The 25394-nt window shown below is 42.4% G+C and overlaps 1 long non-coding RNA gene across 1 annotated transcript; it reads left to right on the top strand.

Annotated features, from left to right (window-relative positions):
• The first annotated feature begins 1696 nt into the window (after positions 1–1696).
• Positions 1697–23826, top strand: LOC125120037 (uncharacterized). The gene is made up of 3 exons (XR_007133235.1): positions 1697–2691; positions 5690–5804; positions 23350–23826. It is a non-coding gene; the product is annotated as an uncharacterized LOC125120037 (long non-coding RNA).
• The last annotated feature ends 1568 nt before the right edge of the window (positions 23827–25394 follow it).

Below are 25394 nucleotides of genomic sequence, written 5' to 3'. Positions count from 1 at the left end.
ATTCCCCTGCCTTTTCCCCAAAAGTGTATGTGTGTAATTTCTATGTTTTGCCCACACTCTCCATCACCTGCCATTTTGTTGTCCCTTCTTGCTGCCCATCCCCCACATTTCTCTATCACCACATTCCTTCATCTTAACCTCCCTTGAATTGGGGTCAAGCACAAGAGAGATCAGAAGAGGACAAAAGGCAGAGAGACATTGGTGTCTGCATGACAATGCAGCACTCTGGGGCCATCTAGATTGTCCCATCTCTGAGGATATCATCTGCCCAGGATTCCTAACATTAGGAGAAACCTCAGCAATGACTTGATGATGTCCAAACCCCTCATTTTCTGGGCGAGAAACTAAACCGTAGAGAGGAACTTCCATGCCTTCCCCTGAGTATTGACCAAGCCTGTGCAAGAGCTCCAGGCTTCCAGATTCCCATCCAAAAAAAAAGGGAAAAGGCCAACCCTACATTCCCATCTCAAACGGGATCACCTATCTTTCCAAAGCACTTCATCCACTTTCTTGCTCAGCTGTGGGCATATTTAGTTGTACCAAGATTTTGGCCACAATGGACTCTCATCTGTGTATACAAAGATGCTTATCTCCTGGGATGTCAATAGAAATAGCATTAATAAATAATAACTGTTGACTTCTTTTTTGAGAGCTTGCTATTTTCTAAGCAGTGTGTTAAACACCAACTTATGCGTTTCTTTTTTTTTTTTTTGGCTTTTTAAGTTTTATGGTTTGCTGCATTGGAATAAATTTTTTGGCTTTTGAGCCAAAGTAAGCAAAAAAAGGTAGAAATGTATTTTCTAAAGTTTCCCCCCCCCCCCAAATTATCTCTTCTATTGTTTAAGCTGCTTTTCTAGGTCCCTGGTTTCTCATCTGTTCAACAGGGATATTAATAACTACAGAGTTATTGTCTGGCTCTAAGCATTAGATAAACAGTTATTATCATTATTCCACTTTGCAATTTGGGCAGGTTTGGATGGTAAAAGGACATCATGGAATATCTGAAAAAAATGTAATAAGGTTAACATATTTAAAATATATTCTTCTCTTTTATACTCTGTGAATGACTTTTCCCCTTTTGAGATATCTCTATGCCTGGGGGAAGATTGAGATTTTTATAGCAGGAATGCAAAGGGAAAAAAAGTACATGTCCAGCTTTTGACGTTCAAATTTGAGTTTTTAGAAAAACAATCTTTAAGTCAGAGGTTGTAGAAAAAGAGAAGGATTTTCTAAATTCCTATCACTTCTGTTAACATATCAAGGATCAGAAGATTGGACCTGAGTTCTGAGCCAAGGGTACAGAGAACTGAGGTTTCACCTGAGGTGTCTTTGTTGCACAGAAAAGATGAGTTTTTCTTTCCAAAATAAGAGAGCACCAGAAAAAAAGACAGAGGTTGGAGGAGGAAAAAAATGACTCGGGTGTGTCTTGGTTTCTCCATTCAAGATTGAGATCACTGGGAGTTCCCATTGTAAGGCAGCGGAAATGAATCTGACTAGGAACCATGAGGTTGCAGGTTCAATCCCTGGCCTCGCTCAGTGGGTTAAGAATCCAGCATTGCTGTGAGCTGTGATGTAGGTCACAGACGCGTCTCAGATCCTGAATTGCTGTGGCTGGGGCGTAGCCCATCAGCTATGGCTCCGATTAGACCCCTAGCCTGGGAACCTCCATATGCCGTGGGTGCGGCCCTAAAAAACAAAAAACAAAAAACCTGAGATCACAGGTGGTAGATAAACAGATGGAAGGGAGCCCTGAAAGGACAGGGAAACAGTGTCCTGCTCCTCATGAGACTTAGCCAGGGACCCCTCACATAGGTGGTCCTGCTAGCATGTAGCAAGGGAGGAGAACAAAAGTATAGCATGGACCTGCTAGCATTTGGAGTAAACCAAGATGCAGTTTTCTCCAGTTGTCCCACATCTGGGTTCATCAGACACTGGTTACCTCCACTGTGATGCCTGGGTATCCTCAGCACCAAGCAGCACAAGGGCGACCAAGACATTGCCACACATCCTCCAGGATGTGGATGCGGCCAAGTTGAGAGTTGCCTGCCATGGTCAGGGATGGGCTGGCCGGCCGGTTAAACCAGTGACCACATGAGGGATGTGGCTGAAACACAGAGTGGTCTACAGGGCCACCAAAGCCAAGGTGGTGGCTACGTCCACTGAAGAAAAATACACAATTTAAAAGTTGTGAATTATGTTTTATTTAGGAAACTTGCTGAGGACTATAGCCCAGGAGGTAGCCTCTCAGTTCAGAGGCATTACTCTCAAGTAAGGGAGGAGTTTTTGCTGGGAAAAAAAACAAAAATATAAACAAACATGTAGTTTAATATCAAAAGACTATTGCTAATTACCAAAACAGCAACAATGAAAAAACTCATCTCAAGTTGATGATTTTAGTGTTTTTCTAAGGGAAGATGCAAGAGTCTGGGTGCATTGAAATTATTCCTTAGATATAGATCTTAACTATGTAGGGCCAGTATCTTGTTTTTCTCTACCTTGAATTCCCCCCAGGGCCCACGGGCAGGGGCAGCTATAGTGGCTGATGACTTGATGGCTTGTAACATCTGTTGTTTACTGAAGTGGTAGGCAACTTATTTTAAATTTTTTATCTGCAGCTGGGATCAAGTCACAAGGGAAGACCCTCCACCCCTGACTGGGCCAGAAACAGCCACCGTTTGCCCAAGCACAAAGGTCAGTAGTGCAAACGGGCAGGTATACAGGGACGTTACTAAAAATGTCAGCACCAAACATCTTAGCGAAGACGGCCATAACAAAAGACCATAAACTGGGTGCCTTTCACAGCAGACACTAAGATTCTCACAGTTCTGGAGGTTGGGAAGTCCAAGATCAAGGTACCAGCTGATTCTATTCCCCATGAGAGCTGAAGTTTGTGCATGCAGAGAGAGAGAAGTTCTCTTTTTCTTTTAAGGCCACTAATCCTATGATTAGTGGGGATTAGCCCCACACTTGGGAACTCCTCTAACCCTAATTAGCTTTCAAAGGCTCCATTTCCACACAGCATCACATTGGGAGAATTAGGGCTTCAACACATGATTTTGGGGCAGGAGGCACAAATATTCATAACACCAACGCTGATTGTAGGTGTGAAAATCTATATTTTTGCTTTTTTTTTTTGTCTTTTTAGGGCAGCACCCATAGCATATGGAGGTTCCCAGGCTAGGGGTCAAATCAGAGCTGTAGCCACCGGCCTATGCCACAGCCACAGCAGTGCCAGATCTGAGCCGCATCTGCGACCTGCACCACAGCTCACAGCAACACCAGATCCTTAACCCGTAAGCGAGGCCAGGCATTGAACCCACGTCCTCATAGATACTAGTGGGGTTCCTTAACCACTGAGGCACGACAGGAGCTCTAGGTGTGCAAATCTAAAACTCACTTTCTCCCATTGCCTCAAGCACTTGCCCCTTGCAGGGCACCAAGTCACTGTCTTGGAAAGGAGGGCTGGAAACAATACAAGATTAGCTATTTACCTTAAAACAAAAACAAAACAACTCTTTATTTATTTATTTTGTCTTTTTGCCATTTCTTGGGCTGCTCCCGCGGCATATGGAGGTTCCCAAGCTAGGGGTCGAATTGGAGCTGTAGCTGCCGGCCTACGCCAGAGCCACAGCAACGCGGGATCCAAGCCGCGTCTGCAACCTACACCACAGTTCACGACAACGCCGGATCGTTAACCCACTGAGCAAGGGCAGGGACTGAACCCGCAACCTCATGGTTCCTAGTCGGATTCGTTAACCACTGTGCCACGACGGGAACTCCCAAAATAACTCTTTAAACTAAAACCTTTTTCCTATCCAAAAGGCTAAGAGAAGATACAGTTGATGGTCACTATGAAGGAAGTCAATGAGAAAGATTTGGTCAGTTGTAGAAAACAAGCCACATTTACTTTGCACACTGAATGCAGTTTGATAAATTTTTTACCCTATTACATGAAGGGAAAAAAAAATCATAAGTCTACCATGCTAAACATCCACTACATCTTTAAGGTATTTCTTTTCCACTTGTTTTGCATATGCATGATTATTTTAAATAGCTGTAATCATATCATTCACATAATTTTATATGACGCTATTTGTAAAATTCATCAAAATCCTATTTCCATGCTGCTGTGTATGCCTCCTAATTATCAGTGTTAATAGCTGCATAAGCTGTGAGTTAAAACTCTTGCAGTTGCAAATAACATAAATCCAACTTGAACTAGAATAAGAAAAGGAAAATTGAATGAGAATATACTGAGATTCCTCACTGAACTGCAAGACCCAAGGCAGCCCTGAGGACCTAAGTGTTGGGGGCCAGGTGCCTGATGTCACCAGTGTTCTCCACATTGTGGGGGCCATGACCCCTGCAAACGTGGGAATCCACCAAAAAGGGAGGATAGGTGTTCACTCGTGGTACAGTGGGTTAAGGATCCGCATTGTCACTGCAGCAGCCCAGGCCACTGCTGTGGCATGGGTTTCATTCCTGGCCTGGGAACTTCCACATGCCACAGGCATGGCAAACAGAGATAAGACAACAAAAGGGAGGATAAAGTCTTTTCAACAGAAAACTCTAAGGCAAAATCCTTGACTTGGATTAGGTCATGTATGCATCCTGGGCCAACCACGGTGATGAAAGAGAAAGGACACCGTTTATGAGTTGATTTTTTCCTCATTTAATGGGGGTAAGGGAGAAGGTGGAATGTGTTAATGGAAGAAGAGTAAGTAATATCCACAACAAATAAATGATTTAAACAGCCTATTGCTTTAATATTTAGATTGTATTTAATTATTTTGCTGTTTGAAATTATGCTAGTTAAAATCATTTGTGTGTAGACTTCCTTTTCTTTGGGACTTTTTTTTTTTTTTGGTCTTTTTAGGGCCGAGCTCAAGGCATATGGAGGTTCCCGGGCTAGGGGTCTAATCAGAGCTGTAGCTGCTGGCCTATGCCAGAGCCACACAACACCAGATCCGTATTGCGTCTGCAACCTACACCACGGCTCATGGCCTCGCCAGATCCTTAACCCACTGAATGAGGCCAGGGATTGAATCTACAACCTCATGGTTCCTAGTCAGATTCGTTTCTTCTGCACTACGATGAGAACTCCTCTTTGGGATTTTTTTACTTGCAAAAGAAGGGAATCCATGTGTGCCATGGATTTTTTTCTTTTTTTCTTTTTTTTTTTTTGTCTTTTTGTCTTTTCTAAGGCTGCACCCTTGGCATATGGAGATTCCCAGGCTGGGGGTCAAATCAGAGCTGTAGCCGCCAGCCTCACCAGAGCCACAGCAATAAGGGATACGAGCCGCGTCTGGGACTTACACCACAGCTCACGGCAAAGTCGGATCCTTAACCCTCTGAGTGAGGCCAGGGCTCGAACCACCAACCTCATGGTTCCTAGTCGGATTCATTAACCACTGAGCCATGATGGGAACTCCCCAAGCCCATTTTCAATGGCCATTTTTTCCAAGTAGGAAGGAGAGGCATAAGGTGTTTCAGCTACTAAGTGACATTGACTTGAAAACTTGAGTCTTGATTAAGATCCACGGACCAGTACAAAATGCAAAGGATAACACTTTCTGAAAGTATGTAAGAAAAGCGACACAGGATGAAAACATATTAGATTTTTGTGGGGATGACAGCTGAAGGAAAAGAGAAAAATCCTAATAGTTTTCCATTTCCTCTGCTATAACAGCTGCTTTCTTCCTGACCTTTGACTCTTCCCACAAAGAAGTTCATGACAACGGTGTTTTCAGAAGCCGATACCATATCCTCCTGTTTCTACTTGCAAGAAAATACCTGGGCTCCCAGTAAGTATAATTGGTGTTAACAGTGATTTATTATACATCTAGTTCTCCAGATGGCCCTTCATGTAGAGATTATTTTTCCTAAAAACAGAAATATATGGATTTTCTTCCCACGCATCAGGTTATAACAGGTCTATAATCCACTCTGTCAAAACTAGAACCAAAAACTTTGAGTTCCCTTAAGACAGAGAGTAACACACACACACACACACACACACATTCCATCTGGTAAATAATTGCTGGGGTTGCATTCCTGTGCGCTCAGGCACAAGCTAACCTCTGTACAGCATGAGGCTGTGAAAACCTCTGGGAGTAAGGGGGCTACAGGAGATAAGATCTACTTAGATCTATTCTATCCTCAGATAATAGCCTTCTGGAGGGCTGGTGCATCCTAGACTTTCAACTCACCCACAATCAGATGAGGTAGACCAACATAGGATTATTTCAAGATGATTGAGAAAGTTCACTCATTAAGTACAAAAGGTTGAACAGACACTGGCGGCCAATATTCTACAAGAGTGAAGAGGGATATGTGCCAAGGTCATTTTACAGTGGCCAGAGTTGCAGAACAAAGTTTAATGTGATTCTAAGTTACCTGATGTCTTCCTGAAGAACAGGCTGGAAAATGTGTCTCAAAGGCTCTATCGGTCTGGTGACGGAAGGCTTGGGATCAGGAAAAGCATGTAGCAGTAAACAGTGAGCTACCAAAAGGATTTAAAGTAGTTTAATTTGTAGCAGGTTAATTTCAGCTGGCGACTCTAAGTTATGCTTTTTAATTAGGGAGAAACCTGGAAGCTGAGGCAGGAGAGCCACATATCAGAGATGTTGTAGGGAAGATCCAAGAATTTTGGAGATTTGGGCCTGGGTTAGGGTTCACAGGCTTACATACCCCGAGGGGTCAGGCAGATAAATTGTGTGAAATGTAAAGCATTGGCCTGGCCAAATAACACATATCTGCAGGATTTAGCCTGTGGGTCAAGAGGAGAGTTGGCTACTCCTGGACAAAAAAAATCCCTGAGCCTCCTTTGACATCTGGGTTCTGTGATGTGTGTGTTGTATGTGGAGAGACGGCTCTTTTATCTCTTAACAGCTGAACTCTTGTATAAAGCTTTGTGGTAAGAGGAGGAGGGCTTGCCTAGTAGTATAAAATATGGTCTCCCACCTCCAGAAACTCAAAAGTATTTTTGAACAAGATATTGCTCATACAAAGGCAACTAACAGTTCCAGGCAAAATTATGGAAAGCGCTATGGCCACTCCGAGGAAGCATCACTTTCATCTAGATTGGTCCTCAAAGAGGCGCAGAATAGCCAAGACTTGATTTGTGTGTAAAAAGATAAACAACAATGAGCTAAAAGATAGGCTTGTTAGGTGGTAAGAACAGTATCAAAAAGAGGAAAGAATGGTCACAGACAGGAGGGGAAAATGGTAGTGGGGAGATCCTTGGATCCTAATGAAAGACCTTCCAACCTCTTCCCTGGACCCTCACACTGGCTTCCTGCCACTTGTTCTGTTCTGAGCGTGGGTCTGCTGCTCCTCAGTCTCCAACTCCTCCCTCACCAGGAGCCGAAGGCTTTTCTTAGGGCCCCAGTTCCCCTAGCTTCGGCCCCACCCCCTGCAGTCAGAACCCTTAGAGCCCTCCTCCTATTCCTGTTCCACCCTCAGCCCCACTGCCTGTTTGCAGACTAGCAACAGCCTGCTAGTCAGCCACCTGTGGACAGTTACCCCTGATGCTAGACCAAGGGCAAATGAGTTCAGGTCTCAAGTGAGGAGGGTAACTCTAAATCCCTGCCGATCAGAAGTGAGGAGGTAGACACCATTTCCAGAACTTGACTTTATCTTTTTTTTCTATTATTATTATTTTTTAATAGTTATTTCCCTAATACATTTTTTTTCTACTGTACATCATGGTGACCCAGTTACACATACATGTACACATTCTATTTTCTCATATTATCATGCTCCATTGTAAGGGACTAGACATAGTTCCAAGTGCTACACAGCAGAATCTCATTGCTAATTTGCCTTTGAAACGACTTAGGAGTTTGCAGCATGCGCTTGGTGCTGTATTCATTGCCAGCAGTAGCTAACACTGACCAATTGAACGCAAGGTGCCAGAATCTGGGGTAAGCTCAGTATATGCCATCTATCACCTCACAACAACCTGTAAGGCATGGTCCTTCATTATCTCCTCTTTAAAAAAAAAAAAAAATTAGGAAAAACCGTCATGGCGCAGTGGAAACGAATCTGATTAGGAACCGTGAGGTCATGGGTTCGATCTCTGGCCTCACTCAGTGGGTTAAGGATCTGGCATTGCCATGAGCCGTGGTGTAGGCCAGCGGCTATAACTCTGATTCGATCCCTGGTCTGGGAACCTCCAATACACTGTGGGTGCGGCCCTAAAAAGAAAAAAAAAATTTTTTTTAAATTATGGTTGAATTACAACGTTGTGCCAACTTTTGCCGTACAGCAAAGTGACCAAGTCATACATACATACATACATACATACATACATATATACACACACACACACACACACACACACACACACATTCTTTTTCTCACATTCTTTTCCCTCATGTTATCCCCTCTTTAGTGATGAGTGAACTGAGCCTCACAGGAGTAAAATAGCATGCCCACAGTCATCTAATCACGGAGGAAGAAGCACAGATTCCAATCCAAGTCTTCTGTCTCCGGAAATTGATCACAACCGTTAACCATTATACAATACAATGTCCTGTCCTTGGACTATTCCTGTTGATGTATAAGCATACTCTTCTGCCAGAGGCATCTATTAGCCTATCATTTGATGTTAGTATCCCCCACCTCCCAACAAGGCACCCAACTGATGTGGAAATTTGGATTAGCCGCTCTCCAAATCATGCCATGTTCTCACCACAATAGAATCACCTAGGGTACTTATAAAACTCCACCCACTATGGAGGCCTCAGCCCCAGTAGCTGGAGATTTGGGTTTAATTGGTTTGTGTTTGAATCAGACTTTGGTATCCTAAAAGATCCTTCTAGGTGATCCTAAGGCTCGGGGGCATTGAGAACACAGGCACTGAATAGTGATTGAGAAGGAGGGCTTGGATCTGATTTCTGTCACCATGGACCAGTTGTGGCACTTGTGGGAGCCTTAGTGTTCTTGCCTGTAAAATGGGTATTACAGAAGTCTGTACCTTATAGGATTGAAATGAGAAATAGTTTAGATGGTAAAAGTGGCAGCATGCGATGATGGTTGTTAGGTCCTGGGTCCTACCCCTAAAGGCCTCATTGATCCAAAATGCGCCTGAAGTTTATAGTTTGTTATAAAAGCAGAAAAGGGATTCCTTCTGCATTCCACTCAACCTCCTGCTGGCAGAGTAGGGGCCTGGGCTGGCACTTCTGTTGACTTGCTGGCTCTTGCAGAGGTGCAGAGGCAAATGCCTTTCAGAGCCAGACAGCTAACCTACAGGTGTGAAGTGACTAGTTTAAAGCTATAAAGAGTGCTGAAATCAGGTGTGAATTGCACCTGCCCCATGAAGGTCGTCCAGTTTGTTAAAAACAACACTCACAATATGCTGTTGGCCAAATAGATCTATCTGTGCCCATATACAGCAGGTGGGCTGTCAATTTGCACCCTTAGGGGTTCCCCACTGGTTTTGCACAGGTGAGCTGCTGTGAGCAGCCACTTCCCCTTCCAAGGGTTTCAAGGCCACTGGCAGAGACAGGGAAAGGGCCTGCAAATCATATTCAGACTTGTTAGAAGCAGACAGGCAGCTGGTGGTTAAAAATGTCCACCTTATAAGCAGACAGCCCCCATTCCAACCCCAGCCCTCCTCAGACTACCTGGTGAGGCCTAAATTCACTCCTCTGAGCCAGTTTGCTCCCATTTAAATGTGGCTAAGATTATCTACTCTTTGAGGTTGTTGTGAGGATTAAAAGAACAATGGATGTAGAACGCTTGCTCTGTGCCTCCACTCTGAGTAAGCACTCCGGATGTGCTGGCTTTTGTTGGATTCTGATGTTTTTCCACAAAGTAAGAAGAGCCTCAAGCACTGTCTGCCCTTGCGCCCTGGACAGTCACTTAAACCAGAGCCGTCCAGTTCATTCCAATCCATTACCTCATCCCTCTTTTGGACCCACAGTCACAAGCTTTGAGAATCAAGTCTGAAACAGATAGTGAGAGGTGAGATAAAGGGTTTAAATAACAAACAAAAAAAAAAAAAAGAAGAAGAAGAAGAAGGAAAGGAAGAAAAGGAGTGGGGGATTTGTTTCTGGTTGTTCCCAGGAAGCGTGGCTCCTGAGTGGGGCACAGAGAAGTGACACAGGACTACGTCTCTGGTTCACCATAGGCCGCATGAGCGCTGGGCAGTACCCAGGCTTGGTCAACGTGGCAGAAAATGATGATGTGTTTGAGCCTGGACAGAAGGACTTTCTGGTTTTAACTGGGGACATTGCTTCTTTTTTCCAAGAGTGAGAATCCAGTCTGTGTGGTTCATCCTACCTTAACACTTGCCGTAGAAAAGTCAAGAAAAACAAAAGTTAGGCCTCTCAAGACAGGCACATGTCTGTGGTTTGGCTCATGACAGGCCCAAGTTTGAGTTCAGAGAGGCCCTGAAAGCCTGGACTGCTTCTAGATTAACTTTGGTCCTTGGGCCTTAAGGAATAAAATCCATTAATCTGGTTTTGCACTGGGAAACCACTCTTTCCTCCCTCTCAGTTCCTGTGCTTTGGAACTGAGCTTTATCCTTGTCTGTAGGGCGTGGGTGCAGTGTTTCAGGCCTGGCCAACCTGAGCACCACATTCCTCTGACCCAGTGATAGGTTCAGAAATGGGTGTGTGTGACCCTCCCAGAACCAGAGAGATACAAAGAACATCTGTTTTTAATAGCTTTATTGAAGTATACCTGACATACCATAATAGGCACCCTTTTGGAGTATACAATTCAATGATTGTTTTAGTACAGATTAACCACCAACAATCATCCTTAGAATCCCCCAGAGATCTTATGTCCATTTAGTCATTAAGAGACATTAGCTGAGGAGTTGGGAGAGGTTGCAACATTCCTTTTGGTTGGGCATGTTTGTAGTAATGATGACAGGAGCTTGGAGCTATAAGGTACCATCACATAGAACCTGAAAACGAAGCAATAACTGCACAAGACAGAATTAAGGGATGGTGAGAAACTGGGTCCTGAGGTAATTGGTTGAGACTGATCAAGCCCAACCTGAAGCTAATCTTTCCCTTGGATTTTTCAGTCATATAAGCCAACGAGTTCCCTTTCATCGACTTGAGGTTTTCCATCTCTTGTGATGGGAAGACTCTCAACTGACTCCAAAAATTATTGACCAGTGTCTAATGACTAAAGTTGAAATCTTTATTAGGTGGATATTCAGATAAGAAGGCCCATCTTCAGATCTGTTGTAATTCTAGAATTATTTTACCTATGACCTAAGAGCCATTTTGCAAATGAGGATTCAGGCCTGCAAAGGCAAATTGTTTAACCAGGATACATAGCAGAATCTGAACAAGTCCTGGGCTCTTTGTAACCCTGAAGTTGGTCCTGTCTTTCCTCCTCCTCAAATCATCATTATCATTATCATCATCATCACTATCATCATAGTCATTACCTCTCATAAGATGTTTAATATATGCCAGAACTTATTCTAAGTATTGTGCAAATATTAAGTCACAATCTTCACAACCACCTGTGGGTAAGTACTATTACTATTATTCTCATTTTACAGATGAGGAAACTGAGGTCTAAAGAGATTGGGTAACTTGTCCAAGGTCATACAGCTTGTGAGTGAGTAGCAGAGGCAGGGTTTGCATACAAGCACACTGGCTGCAGAGGCCCTGCTCTTAACCACAGCACTCTATGCTGCCACTAGTAAATTAAAATTAATCTAACTTTGTATATTCAATATCCTGTAATAAACCATAAAGGAAAAGGATATGAAAAAGAATAAATATATGTAAAACTGAATCACTTTGCGGTATACCAAAAACTAACCTAACATTGTAAATCAATTACACTTTAAAAAAAAACTTAACCTGGAGTTCCCGTGGTGGCTCAGCAGTTAATGAACCCAACTAGTATCCATAAAGATGCAGGTTCGATGCCTGCCCTTACTCAGTGAATTAAGGATCCGGTATTGCTATGAGCTGTGGTGTAGGTCACAGATGTGGCTTGGATCTCATTTTGCTATGGATGTGGTGTAGGCCAACTGCTACACTAACCTAACTTCAGTTTCCAATCACAGTTACATTGGTTTTTCATTCAGAGGCACTGCCTTTTTCTGAATTCATTTATTTTTTTTGTTATAAAAATTAAAAGCAAACAAACCCCCACATATTTTCCATATTCTATATGCTGTTCAATTATATAAAACTATTTTTATCCACTTGATTTCAAGGAGCCGTAACTTTTGTGCTTGTTCTGCCCTTCTCAATACATAGTGCAAATAAGAATTAATTGTGGTAAAGGTCTTATTTTGGGTTCTTCTTGTGATGAATAAATAAGTGGTCTGTTTTATTAATTTTAATTGATATTTAATATCATAATTTAACATGGAAGTTTACATTTCATATTGATTGACAAAAAAGTGAAAGACCTGAAATTTAATAGCCCACATCTGGAAACAAAATATACACATGAAAAGTGACATCAATCTACCTTCTTTGATTTCTTGAAACCACATGAAACATGTAAAGTACTTCAAAAGCTCTAAAATGCTATATAAATACAACATACTATATTCTTTTTAAAAGTGTTTTATTAAAGTATAATTGATTTACAGTGTTGTACCAATTTCTGCTGTAAGCAAAGTGACCCAGTCTTACATACATATACCTTCTTTTTCTCATGTTATCCTCCATCATGTTCTTTCCCAAGAGATGGGATAGAGTTCCCTGTGCTAACAGCAGGACCTCATTACTTATCCATTCTAAATATAACAGTTTGCATCTACTAACCCCCAACTCCCAGTCCATCCCACTCCCTCCTCCTGCCTCTTGGCAACCACAAGTTTGTTCTCTATATCCTGTCCGCAAGTCTGTTTCTGTTGTGTGGATGGGTTCATTTGTAACATATTTTAGATCCCACATATAAAGTGATAGCATATGGTATTTGTCTTTCTCCTTTCCTCCTTTCTTCCTTCCTTTTTCAGCCACCCCACAACATATGGAGTTCCTAGGTCAGGGATCAGATCCAAGCCACAGTTACCACCTACACTGCAGTTGCAGCAGTAATGGATCCTTTAATGCTCTATGCCAGTTAGGGGATCAAACCTATGTTCTGGAGCTGCAGAGATGCCACAGGTCCCACTGTGCCACTAGTGGGAACTCCTTGTCTTTCTCTTTCTGACTTCATTTAGTATGAGAACCTTTAGTTGCATCCATGTTGCTGCAAATGGCATTACTTTGTTCTACTTTACGGCTGAGTAGTATCCCACTGTGTATGTACATACTTATTTTTTTAACATCTTCACACACATTGTCTCAGTTGATCCTTTCCTAAGCCATGTGATTGGACAAAGATTATGGGGGGGAATAAGCATTGTTGCTTTTAATGTACTACCATGGAAGGCTTTTATTTTTATGTAGTGGAGTGACAGGATAAAGGCTGTCCTTTAGAAAATTCATCTGGTGGATACATATAGGAGGGTTGGGAGGAAGGGTGGGGATTACAAGCAGCAAGAGTATTTTAAGAAGTTGCTCTTACAAAAACCTCAAATATAGGTTTTAAATATAGGGGGTCTATACCAGTACTTAAGACTGACTTGGATCCCAGGGGCAACAGAACTTTGTTCGTAGTTGTAATGGCATTGTTAAAATCAGTGAGTCGTCAATAGGGCACTAGAAAGCATTGAACGAAAGGGAGCAGGTAGGTAACTGGAAAACAATGGTATAGGGTGTGCTGGAGGATGGGAGTGTGGACTGGAGGAACTGATGAGACTTGCCTGGACAATTATCCTGGGCAAGTCTCAGTCTTTGGATGATGGAAGTGGATTAGAGCTGGTTTCCATACCCTCTGCTGGTGAACCCTCATTGCAGAAGGTAGCCTGGTGCACACAAAAGGGTGGGGGCACAGGTGTCGGTAGCCCCTTCCAGTTTTATTCTTCTGATTCTTGTGGAGGAAGTTCCCTTTGTGGCTCAGCGGTCATGGTCAGTGAACCCAAATAGGATCCATAAGGATGCGCGTTTGATCCCTGGCCTCGCTCAGTGGGTTGAGGATCCATTGCTGCCATGAGGTGTGGTGTAGGTCACAGATGTGGCTTGGATCCTACATTGCTGTGGCTGTGGTGTAGGCCGGCATCTACAGCTCTGATTCAACCCCTAGCCTGGGAACTTCCACATGCCACAAGTTCGGCCCTAAAAATAATAATAATAATAATTCTTGTGGAATTTGCATTTCACTCCCTGATAAAGGCTGTGCCTACCTTGGGGATTCATGCAAATTTGACAAGAAGTCAACATCTTTCCCATCAGACTTAGGTCCCATTTTCTGAAGCACTCATCTCCAGGTTTCTTGTTCCATTGTCCAGCATGCTTTCATAGTCATCTTATAAGGAAACAGTCCAGTGTGGCCACTAACATCCTGCAAACTCAGTGCTAAACTAGTCAGTCTGCTGCGTGAATCCCTACAAATACGAGGGCACATGAGCGTGTGGTTCTGGCCACTTATGAGTTGTTTGATCTTGGATATGTGAGCAATTACAGTAACATCTTTCCTGTCTTATTCTGAGCATATTGGAAGAAGTCATGAGTCAATGGTATGAAAAATGCTGCACATAGACTGTGTCAAGAGTGAAGCACCAATAAGGACAGCCACTTTCATTTGAGGCCAGGATTCTCTGCTACTGCTGTGTGTTGACATCTATCATCTTGATGTTATAAGAGAGAGTTTTAAGCACTATTAAGTGTATTATCTTAAGGTTGTATAGCTTCTGGGATCATATTTTGCATATCAAAGATATTAATTTTAGAGATAATGGAATATTGGAAAGGGAGTATTCTGGAGAATTGAGGACATATAGTCAGCTTTTTTTCATTTGTTTGTTTTGTTTTGTTTTTAGGGCCAAACCTATGGCATGTGGAAGTTCCCAAGCTCAGGGTCAAATTGGAGCTACAGCTGCTGGCCTACGCCACAGCCACAGCAACACAGGATCCAAGCTGTGTCTGTGACCTACACCACAGATCACGGCAATGCCAGATCCCCAACCCACTGAGCAAGGCCAGGGGTCAAACCCTGTCTTCGTGAATCCTAGTCTGGTTCGTTTCCACTGTACCACAACAGGAACTTCCAAGAGGTATTTTTTTAAAGTAGTGGGATGGGGGTTAGGAGACTTGATCCCTAATGCCTCTTCCATCAGTGAACTTTAGCTGTTGTGGCACCATCCTGGGCCTGTGTTCCGCCAGTCTGTAAAATGAGGATGCTTGACCCATTATTTCTTAACTGGGGCAAGTCGTGCAGTCACCTGGGAAGATTCCCAAACGTAGAGTTTTGGTTTTGTTTTTTGGCATAGGGTGAGTACCCAAAGTACTCAATAAATACTTTTTTTTTTTTTGGATCTTTTTAGGGCCACCCCATGGCATATGCAAGTTCCATATGGGGTCAAATTGGACCTGCAGCTGCCCGCCTATACCTATGCTACAGCAATGTGGGATCCGAGCTGCACCTGTGACTTATACTATAGCTCATGACAACCCATTGAGAAAGGCCAGGGATCAAACCTCCAACCTCATGGATACTAGTTGGATTTGTTACTGCTGAGCCATGATGAGAACTCCAATAAATACATATTTTAGTGAACAAATAATACTTTGAAAATTCACAGGCCTAGGTCCACTCTAGAATCCTTGCAATTTGGGGTAGAATCTGTATGTGTGTGTATGTATATGTATATAACCACATAGTTGTCAGATTTAGCAAATAAATGCACAAGACATCCAGTAAAATTTGAATTTCATATAAACAGTGAAAAAAAATAAATATATGCCTGTAATATTTCATTATTACAACTTATATAAAGATAACTAGATAAGGCTACTATTTAGGCTGATAGGGCCAGAGAGTGGCATCTTGAAACTAGCCCAGATTTGCAAATCAGACAGATAACCTTGGTTTGAGACTCTTCCCCAATTGTGTGATCTTAACAAATTGCTTAACTTCTTTGACCTTCATAACTATAGTATCTGTCCTGCAGAATTGCTGAAAGTATTAGAGATAATAGAGGCATGATAGCTAGCACTTGACAAATATCTGTATCTATGAAGTTTAGCTGTTATTGCTAGAGTTGATATGTTTAGTTGGTTTGAAGAAAAAAAAAAAAAACTCAGTATCAATCAGACCTTTATTGTCAACTAGTAAATTGGCATTTGGAAATGACCAAGATTATAGTTAATAGTTCTAGGTAGACCTGGACAAAGTTAGACTGAATGCTGACCTTCTGTCAAACAATACGTCCCTGTCTGGGGGAACAAAACATGTTAATAGATTATCCAGAATAAATAAAGGAAGGAAGTTCTTTCATTTCATTTATTCTGAAATGTCATTTGCTTAACTGACATTTTCTAATGTCAAAGGTAAATACATGCTTAGGTTTTTATATAGGGTTACTATACAGAGGCATGGGCTATTGCTTGGGCAGTGGAAATACTTCAATCCTGACCTAGTTTATCTGTTTTCTAGGTTGAAATTATCTTCTGTTTCTAGACCTTTTGCTCTTTCTAGAAATTTCTAATACATCTCCTCTGGTTAAAAAACACACATGGCAACAAATGTACAATGTCCATTAAAAATAAAGCAGTTTTGGAGTTCCTGTCATGGTGCAGCAGAAACGAATCCGACTAGAAATCATAGGGTTTTGGGTTCGATCCCTGGCCTTGTTCAGTGGCTTGAGGATCCGGCATTGCCCTGAGCTGTGGTGTAGGTTACAGGCGGCTCAGATCTGATATTGTTGTGGCTCTGGCTTAGGCTGGTGGCTACAGCTCCGATTAGACCCCTAGCCTGGGAACCTCCATATGCCACAGGTGTGGCCCTAAAAAGCACACACACACACAAAAAAGCAGTTTTCTCTAGAAACAGTTACTTGTTTATTTGGGTTTTTTTCAGCCACACTCTCCGCATGTGCAAGTTCCCGGCCAGGGATCAAACCCGCACCACAACAATGACCTGAACTGTTATAGTGACAGTGCCAGATCCTTAACTCTCTGTGCCACAAGAGAACTCCTGGAAACAGTTATTTGGACAAAATCTGTAGATAATTTCAAGACTAAATTTCAAAAGGTATGGCTTGAAAATAAGCTGACCATTATATTTTTAGCTGAGTGACTCTATTATCAACTACATATGTCAAGCCCTCCATTGTTATTTCATTGGTTATCCAACACATATTTATTATTGAGTATATACCATGTGCCAGACACCATTGGAAATGCTTGGGATCCTCAGTAAACAAAGCAGTGGTCAGTGAATAAAACAGATGCCAATCCTTGCCTTTGTGGAGCTTGTATTCTGGGATAGGGAGAGAAATAGAAACATCTTACATTAGTGAATCGTGTAGGCTATAGATGGTGCTAAGTGCTATAGGAAAAGGAAAACAGAGGAAAGAAGATGGGACTATGTGATGGGGTGGACGGGTGATTTTAAGTAGCGTGGTAACAGTGGCCTTCTCTGGGGGGGGTGACATTTGAGGAAGGGAGCTGATGGCAGGAGCCATGCTGCTCTGGGGGACGAGAAGAGGAAGGACAAGCACAAAGAACTTGAAGGGGAGCATGCCTGGAGTGTTCCAAGAATGGCCAGGAGGCCAGTGTGGCTGGAGTGGAGATGGAAGAGGGGAGGGGGAAAAGAAGACTAATAACTAGTCTTGTCTTAAACATGATAAAGGACTCCATGAACCCAACTTCCAATTTTGAGTCTTAGTTAATTTACTCTGTGACTGCAGGGAAATCCTACAATACTTACCTGGAGTGATGGTTCTTAACTTCTAAAGCGTGGGGTGGGTGAGGATTTTTTTTCTTTCTTTTTAGAGCTGTACCTGTGGCACATGGAAATTCCCAGGCTAGGGGTCTAATCGAGCTACAGCCACCAGCCTATGCCACAGTCACTGCAACGCCGGATCTGAGCCGCACCTGCAACTTAAACCACAGCTCATGGCAATGCCAGATCCTTAACCCACTGAGCAAGACCAGGGATTGAGCCCACATCCTCATACACACTAGTTGGATTCTTAACCCAGTGAGCCACCATAGGAACACCCAGGTTAGGATTTAGTTTACAAAACTATGACTGGAGAAAATCAATATTGCTTAGTGATGATGTTTGTGCTTTAATTGATAGATCCGAGTTTATATTCTGGTTTGCTTACTTGTTAGATGTATGCACTAGGGCAAGTTACTTAACCTCTCTATGCTTCAAGTTTCATTTCTGTGAAAGGAGGCAACTAAGTGCTTCCTTGTGAGTTGTGAGGGTCTTAGGAGAGGATTGGTGTAAAATGCTTAGCACAGTGCTTGGGTCATAAAAAGTACTGAATAAATACTTTTATTATTTCTTGAAAAGTATAATTAAGAGGATTAGATATTTCAAAATATCTATTTCAGAGTACATTTGAAATGTAAGTTTAATAACCAAAACATGCTCTTGCACAAAAATGTCTTTTTTTTTTTTTGTCTTTTCTAGGGCCACTCCTGTGGCATATGGAGGTTCCCAGGCTAGGGGCCAAATCAGAGCTGAAGCTGCTGGCCTATCCCAGGGCCACAGCAATGCGGGATCCGAGCCTCGTCTGTGACCTACACCACAGCTCACAGCAACGCTGGGTCCTTAACAAACTGAGCAAGGCCAGGGATCGAACCTGCAACCTCATTCTTCCTAGTCAGATTCATTAACCACTGAGCCACGACAGGAACTCCACAAAAATGTCTTATTATTGTAAATGGTTGGGAGAGCTAACCTGCAAACCGATCCCAAAGATCCCTCTCTCTCAAGTGTATTCATATCCTTGTGGAGTCTACTCTCACATTGCACCAGGGTTGGTCTATGGGACCAAAGAATATGGCAGAAGTGATGGCATGCCACTTTTGAGATTAGGTTATAATAGGTTATCATTGCAGCCATGAGCTTGGTCATTCTCTCTCGCTCTCTCTCTCTCGGTCAACACTCATTCTGGGGTAGACCAGCTGCCATGTCATGAGAAGTCCTGTGGAGAGGCACCCTAGGAGAAGGTGTCTCCCCTCTGAGCTCCACATGACAAAGAACTAAGGCCTTTTGCCAAAAGCCATGCAAGTCAGAGCCTTTAAGAAACAGACCCATCAACCCTGGTCAAGGCTTCAGATGATAGCAGCTCTCACTGGAATTTTGACTGAAACTTCAGGAGAGACCCTGAGTCAGAAACATCCAGCTAAGCAGATCCCAGACTCCTGACCTTTAGAAACTGTGTCAGATGATAAACAATTGTCATCTCAAGCTTCTAAGTTTTGGGGTTATTTGTTTATGTGGCAATGAATAAAACAATATATATATATTTTTAAAGTTAATTAAAACATACATATATATGCATATGCTTTAATTAACTTTTGAAAATACAGAATTTATCAGACCTAATTAAATTTCTGTCACTTTAGATCACCACTGATCCTTGGTAGTTTATAACCATTTGTTATGTTTTTGTTTGTTTGTTTGGTTGCTTTTTAGGGCTGCACTTTTGGCATATGGAGGTTCCCAGGCTAGGGAAAATCAGAGCTACAGATGCTGGCCTACGTCACAGCCACAGCCAATGCCAGATCTGAGCCACATCTGCAACCTACACCACAGCTCATGGAAACGCTGGATCCTTAACCCACTGAGCAAGGCCAGGAATTGAACCCACAACCTCATGGTTCCTAGTCGGATTTGTTTCTGCTGCGCCATGTTGGAAACTCCCTACAACCATTTTTTTTTTTTTTTTTACGTAATGGTTTTCAGTGTATATATCAGTGTATACACTCCTCTTTGTATTCAATTTTTTTCCCCTTAGAATCATTTCACATGTACCAACAGATTGCAACATCCTTATTATTTTCCCTGGCTAATATAGCATTCGTCCCTGTGGCTATGTCACATCATCTCAAACATTCTCTGTGGCAGGATATTTGACTTAGTTTTGCTTTTTTTTTGTCTTTTGTTGTTGTTGTTGTTGTTGTTATTGTTGTTGCTATTTCTTGGGCCACTCCAGCGGCATATGGAGGTTCCCAGGCTAGGGGTTGAATCGGAGCTGTAGCCACCGGCCTACGCCAGAGCCACAGCAACGCGGGATCTGAGCCGCGTCTGCAACCTACACCACAGCTCATGGCAACGCTGGATCGTTAACCCACTGAGCAAGGGCAGGGACCGAACCCGCAACCTCATGGTTCCTAGTCGGATTCGTTAACCACTGCGCCACGACGGGAACTCCAGTTTTGCTTTTTAAAATAATAACAAAATAAGAACTGGTACAATAAAAATGGTGCCAATTAGCTGGATCACGTACTGAGAGTTAAATTAACTAGGTCCCTGCTCTTAGATACATAAAAGACATCACAGAGAGGGTAAGTCCACCTAAGGTACAGAGACTATGCTCAGATACTGGACACAAGCACTGGCTAGATAAGTGAGTAGCCCTTTAGGCCAGCCTATGATGGCGAGTGCAAAGGAGCTGAGCAAAACCTGTTTGTGAAGGTAATAATGGTAATAGCTTTCTAGGATTTGGTGTGTGTCCTGCTGAAATACAGGAATGACAGTAGACAATAAAACCTTCACTCTAAGTCTCAAAGCAGGGTTTCAGAGAGGATACCCCTGAATGAAAGCCATTGTCCCCAGACTCTGTGTGTCTGCCTCCTCCCCTTTCACTATTCTCCTCCCCTCCTTTGGCTTAGCTTTGTCAGGCTCTGCAATTGTGGCTGGAAGAGAAAAGTTGACTAAGCCCTTCTTTATTGAAATCCAGCACTATGTTATACATACCAGGGTCTCCTTTTGAATACAGCATTCATTAAAAGGCTCTTACGTAACCAGATTTTCAGAGTGGGGAGCCATCATTTCTTTAACTTGGTTGGTTCTGGTGCTTAAGCTGTGATTTACCCTTATTCCTGACAAGGTTTTGAGGACCACCAGGAAAGCAAGCCATCTTTAACATTAAAAAAATAGTTTGTGATTGAAGAGAGCTACACTTCATATATCAAAAACAAAACAAAACAAAAAAACAAAAAAAACACTAGGAGTTCCCTAGTGGCCTAGCAGGTTAAGGACCTGGCATCACAGCTCTAGCTCAGATCACTACTGTGGCTCTGGTTTGACCCCTGGCCCAGGAACTTCTGCATGCTGAGGGCATGGCCAAAAGAAAAAAAGTTAAGACTCTTTAAAGACAAGCCAAGGGAGTTCCCTTCATGGCTCAGGGGTTAATGAACCTGACTAGGATCCATGAAGATGCAGGTTCAATCCCTAGCCTCACTCAGTGGGTTAAGGAGCTGGCATTGCTGTGAGCTATGGTGTAGGTCACAGATGTGGCTCAGATCCTGAGTTGCTGTGGATGTGGTGTAGGTCAGCAGCTGTAGCTCCTTTTCAACCCCTAGCCTGGGAACGTCCATATGCCACAGGTAAGGCCCTAAAAAAGCAAAAAAAAAAAAAAAAAGGTAAAGACAAGCCCAGGCTGGATTGATTTCAGCTTTCCTTAAGTTTCAACCATGCTTATCCTCAATTGCATATGGGGCAGTCTCCTTCCTTCCCTTCTCCCCTCTCAGTGCCCCTACCACCCCTGAAGACTCCTCTCCTTATCAGCTTCACTCAGAGAACCTTCATTTCTATCTTTCATTAAAAGTTTGTCTGACAAAAAGGCTCCAGGGCTCAAAAGACAGCTCAGCTGTTTGAAAACTCCTGGGTAAAAGAATGGGGCTATGAGGTCAAGGTCAAAATGTCACTGGGTCAGGGTGTCCTTGCCAAAGGAGAAAAAGCATCAGTGACAATGACTCAGCCTGAAACTATCACTAACATGATTGAAAAAGCAAAATAAAACAAGGTAAGGCACATGCTGTCCTAGCTGGAATGATCAATGCTGAGTTCTGTCTCTGCACTCCTGCAGCCCTGGTTCAAATCTGCCTCCACCACTTAGCACTGTGGTTTCCTGCAGATATGTGAACCTCCCTGGAGAGCCATCTTCATTTCTGCAAATTGTCAGTAATAATCATGCCTACCTCACAGAAGAAGCAAGTTCTCCGTAAAGAGAACTTACTAAAATTACATTTTAAATTATATAATATCCATATTAGTGTATTATATACTATAAATAAATATATTATTATAAATATCATAGTAATTATAATAACACTTATCATTATTAATACTTACATCTTTTAAGCCAAATTCTATTATATCACCATTAATTTAGTGTATGTATTAATTCCCCAAAAGGTCAAGTAGTCAGGATTCTTGGGATTCTTGATCTTTGTGTCATTTATAAAGCTTAACCCAATGCTTTGGGCACAGTAGACCCTCAATAAATATTTGTTAAATAAATAAATGTTCTGGAGTTCCCATCATGGCGCAGCCGAAACGAATCCGACTAGGAAGCATGAGGTTGCAGGTTCAATCCCTGGCCTCGCTCAGTGGGTTAAGGATCCGGCATTGCCATGAGCTGTGGTGTAGATCACAGACATGGCTCAGATGTGGCGTTGCTGTGACTCTGGTGTAGGCTGGCAGCTATAGCTCCAATTAGACCCCTATCCTGGGAACCTCCATATGCCCCAGGTGCGGCCCTAAGAAGACAAAAGACAAAAGACAAAAATAAATAAATAAAAATAAAGCAGTTTTGGAGTTCCCATCGTGGCTCAGTGGAAATGAATCCGACTAGGAATCATGAGGTTTCAGGTTCGATCAGACCCCTAGCCTGGGATCAGACCTCTATGCTGCAAGTGCTGCCCTCAAAAGATAAATAAATAAATAAATAAATAAATAAATAAATAAATAAATAAATAAATAAAAATATTCTAAGTATAGCGGTTCTGTAGGGATACGCTCGAACACATAATCCCTCTACTTAGCATCCTAGGAGAATGTCACACACCTTTGAATACTCTATAAATATTTTATAGCAGCAACAATGATACAATGAGGATTATAATTATGGTTACGAATTATCCTTAGCTCAAGTTTCCCAAACTAGGGTTATGTCCTTCAGCAACATATAAAATGTATTCACACAGGGTTTTGGCCTAATGCAGACTGAACCCTAATATACTTTGTAAAACAATGAAAGCAAATGAATTGATGTGTTCTTTACCTTTCAAACAGTCACTTCCAGGAACCAGAAATGTAGGGTTATCATTATAGGTTGAAATAATTAGGTCTTTTCTTTCTAGATTTAGATAATCATTATCTTATGTGTTTGTTTTCTGATAAGAGTCAGCAACTAGATTACTTAACATTCATTTGCTAAGCTTTGTAATGCTTATAACCAAATGGCAAGCCAACAAGTGAAATATGAGTTATGATCTTTGGGATATAGGATGTAGCAGAGGCAGCAATATGAGCCATTCCCTTCTGTTTCTCTTATTCTAGCTTTCTCCAACAAGGGAAGCTAAAGCACTCTTTTGGAAGCGGAAACCACAGAGCCACTGGTAAGCCGTCCAGATTGTGAGTCATAGACTAGCGTTTTGTAATATTAATAAATGTTCCTTTAAAAGAAGACTCCTTAGCAGCAGACCTTGCCCAAGAAGACCTTGGGCAAGGGTGAGGGAACACACAGCTTCCCTTAGTAAAATCCAGATCTTCTAAGGTTGGCAGTGGAAAAAAGACATGCAGGTGGTGCATCCAGCTGTCCAACTGTATAACCCCCTGCCCCCCAGTTCACCTTCCCTTTGAAAAGGGAGATTCAGTCATGCTCAGGTTTGCACATGCACTCTCTCTCTCTCTCTCTCACACACATACACTCTTGTCACTTTGACTTCCCTTCAATACTCTGGTCTGAAGATGGCTAAAACCCCTTCCCTCACATCGCTATGAAAGACTTGAGAATGACAAAAACTTAAAAAAATCTCAATGATAACCTCTACTGTAAAAAGGAAAAAAATAGGTGGGGGGCAGGAGAAGTGTATTAGGAAGGAAATTATTTCCAGGGCCTGTCCCAATTCAGTATGTCCCAAAGATCTGGGACAACTTTCATGACCTCTTGCCTGTGTCTCCTTCACTCTCTCTTGATTTATCTCCTTGCTGCCATATGCCTTATTGAGCCGGAATGTATGGAATACTCAGGGTACCAGCCTCTTACCTGCAGCATACCTAAGGCCCATTTTGCTCCCAATCACTGTGTGAGGTTTGATCCTTACTGTAACTCAATGACACAGGCATGGTAGGTATTACTTCCATCTTCCAGACAAGGAGCTTGAGGCTCAGTTACGTTAAAGAGTTGGCTGCTGCTATTTGCACACAATTCCTAATATATGGATGACAAATCCTATTATGTGAAGGGCCACAATGCAAATGGTCTGATAAAGATCTATCTCAAAACCAGGGCAGATGCTCTTTAAGTGTGAAGTTTGTATAATTTATGGTCATGTTTATTATTAATGTACTAAATTACCTTAACTGAATCCTGAGGGAACAGGCACAGGATAGATTGGTTTTGATGGGAAAGGAGGGAGAGGGGGTTCTGAACATGGGGATGCTGTCAGTAAGACAGTCCTCAGCTATGACTGCAAGTGTAAAGTGCAGGGCCACATGATGCCATTTGGGGTGATATCAAATAAATAATGTGTGTTAAAAAGGGCCTGAAGGAAATTTGCTTTAATCTTAATAGTGACTATCTAGGTGATGGAGCCATAAGCAATTGTTATTTTTTCTTTATTCTTTGTTAGATTTTTCCAAACATTTTTTCTTCTAATAGGCACACATCGATTTTATAGTCTGGGAAATTGTTGAGAGTTAGCTGTTCTCTTAGCTTATGTTATTTTGCAAAAATATATAACTGCCAAATTAAAAACATATGTGGAGTTCCCATCATGGTGCAGCGGAAACAAATCCAACTAGGAACTATGAGATTGCAGGTTCAATCCCTGGCCTCGCTCAGTGAGTTAAGGATCCACGGTTGCCATGAGCTGTGCTGTAGGTTGAAGATGCAGCTCAGATCTGGTGTTGCTGTGGCTGTGACATAGGCCGGCAGCTGTAGCTCCAATTTGACCCCTAGCCTGGGAACCTCCATATGCCACAGGTGCGGCCCTGAAAAAAGAAAAACAAAAAACAAAAATAAAAAAAACACATATGTACTTCAAAGGACACTTTTTCTTTTTCTTTTTCTTTTTTTTGGCTTTTCTAGGGGTTGAATTGGAGCTGTAGCTGTCAGCCTGCACCACAGCCACAGCAACACCAGATCCGAGCCGTGTCTTCGACCTACACCATAGCTCATGGCAACACTGGATCCTTAACCAGGATCGAGGCCAGGGATCAAACCCGAAACCTCATGGTTCCTAGTCAGATTTGTTAACCACTGAGCCACAACGGGAACTCCCAAAGGACACTTTTAAGAAAGTGAAAAAACAAACCAAAGAATGGGAGAAGATATTTACAAATCATATGTCAGATAAAGGACTAGTATAACTTACCAGATA

The sequence above is a fragment of the Phacochoerus africanus genome, chromosome 2 (assembly GCF_016906955.1).
Source record: "Phacochoerus africanus isolate WHEZ1 chromosome 2, ROS_Pafr_v1, whole genome shotgun sequence".
In the NCBI taxonomy this organism is placed as follows: domain Eukaryota; kingdom Metazoa; phylum Chordata; class Mammalia; order Artiodactyla; family Suidae; genus Phacochoerus; species Phacochoerus africanus.
Note: the sequence above shows the minus strand (reverse complement) of the source record. Positions and strands in the feature narration are given on the sequence as shown.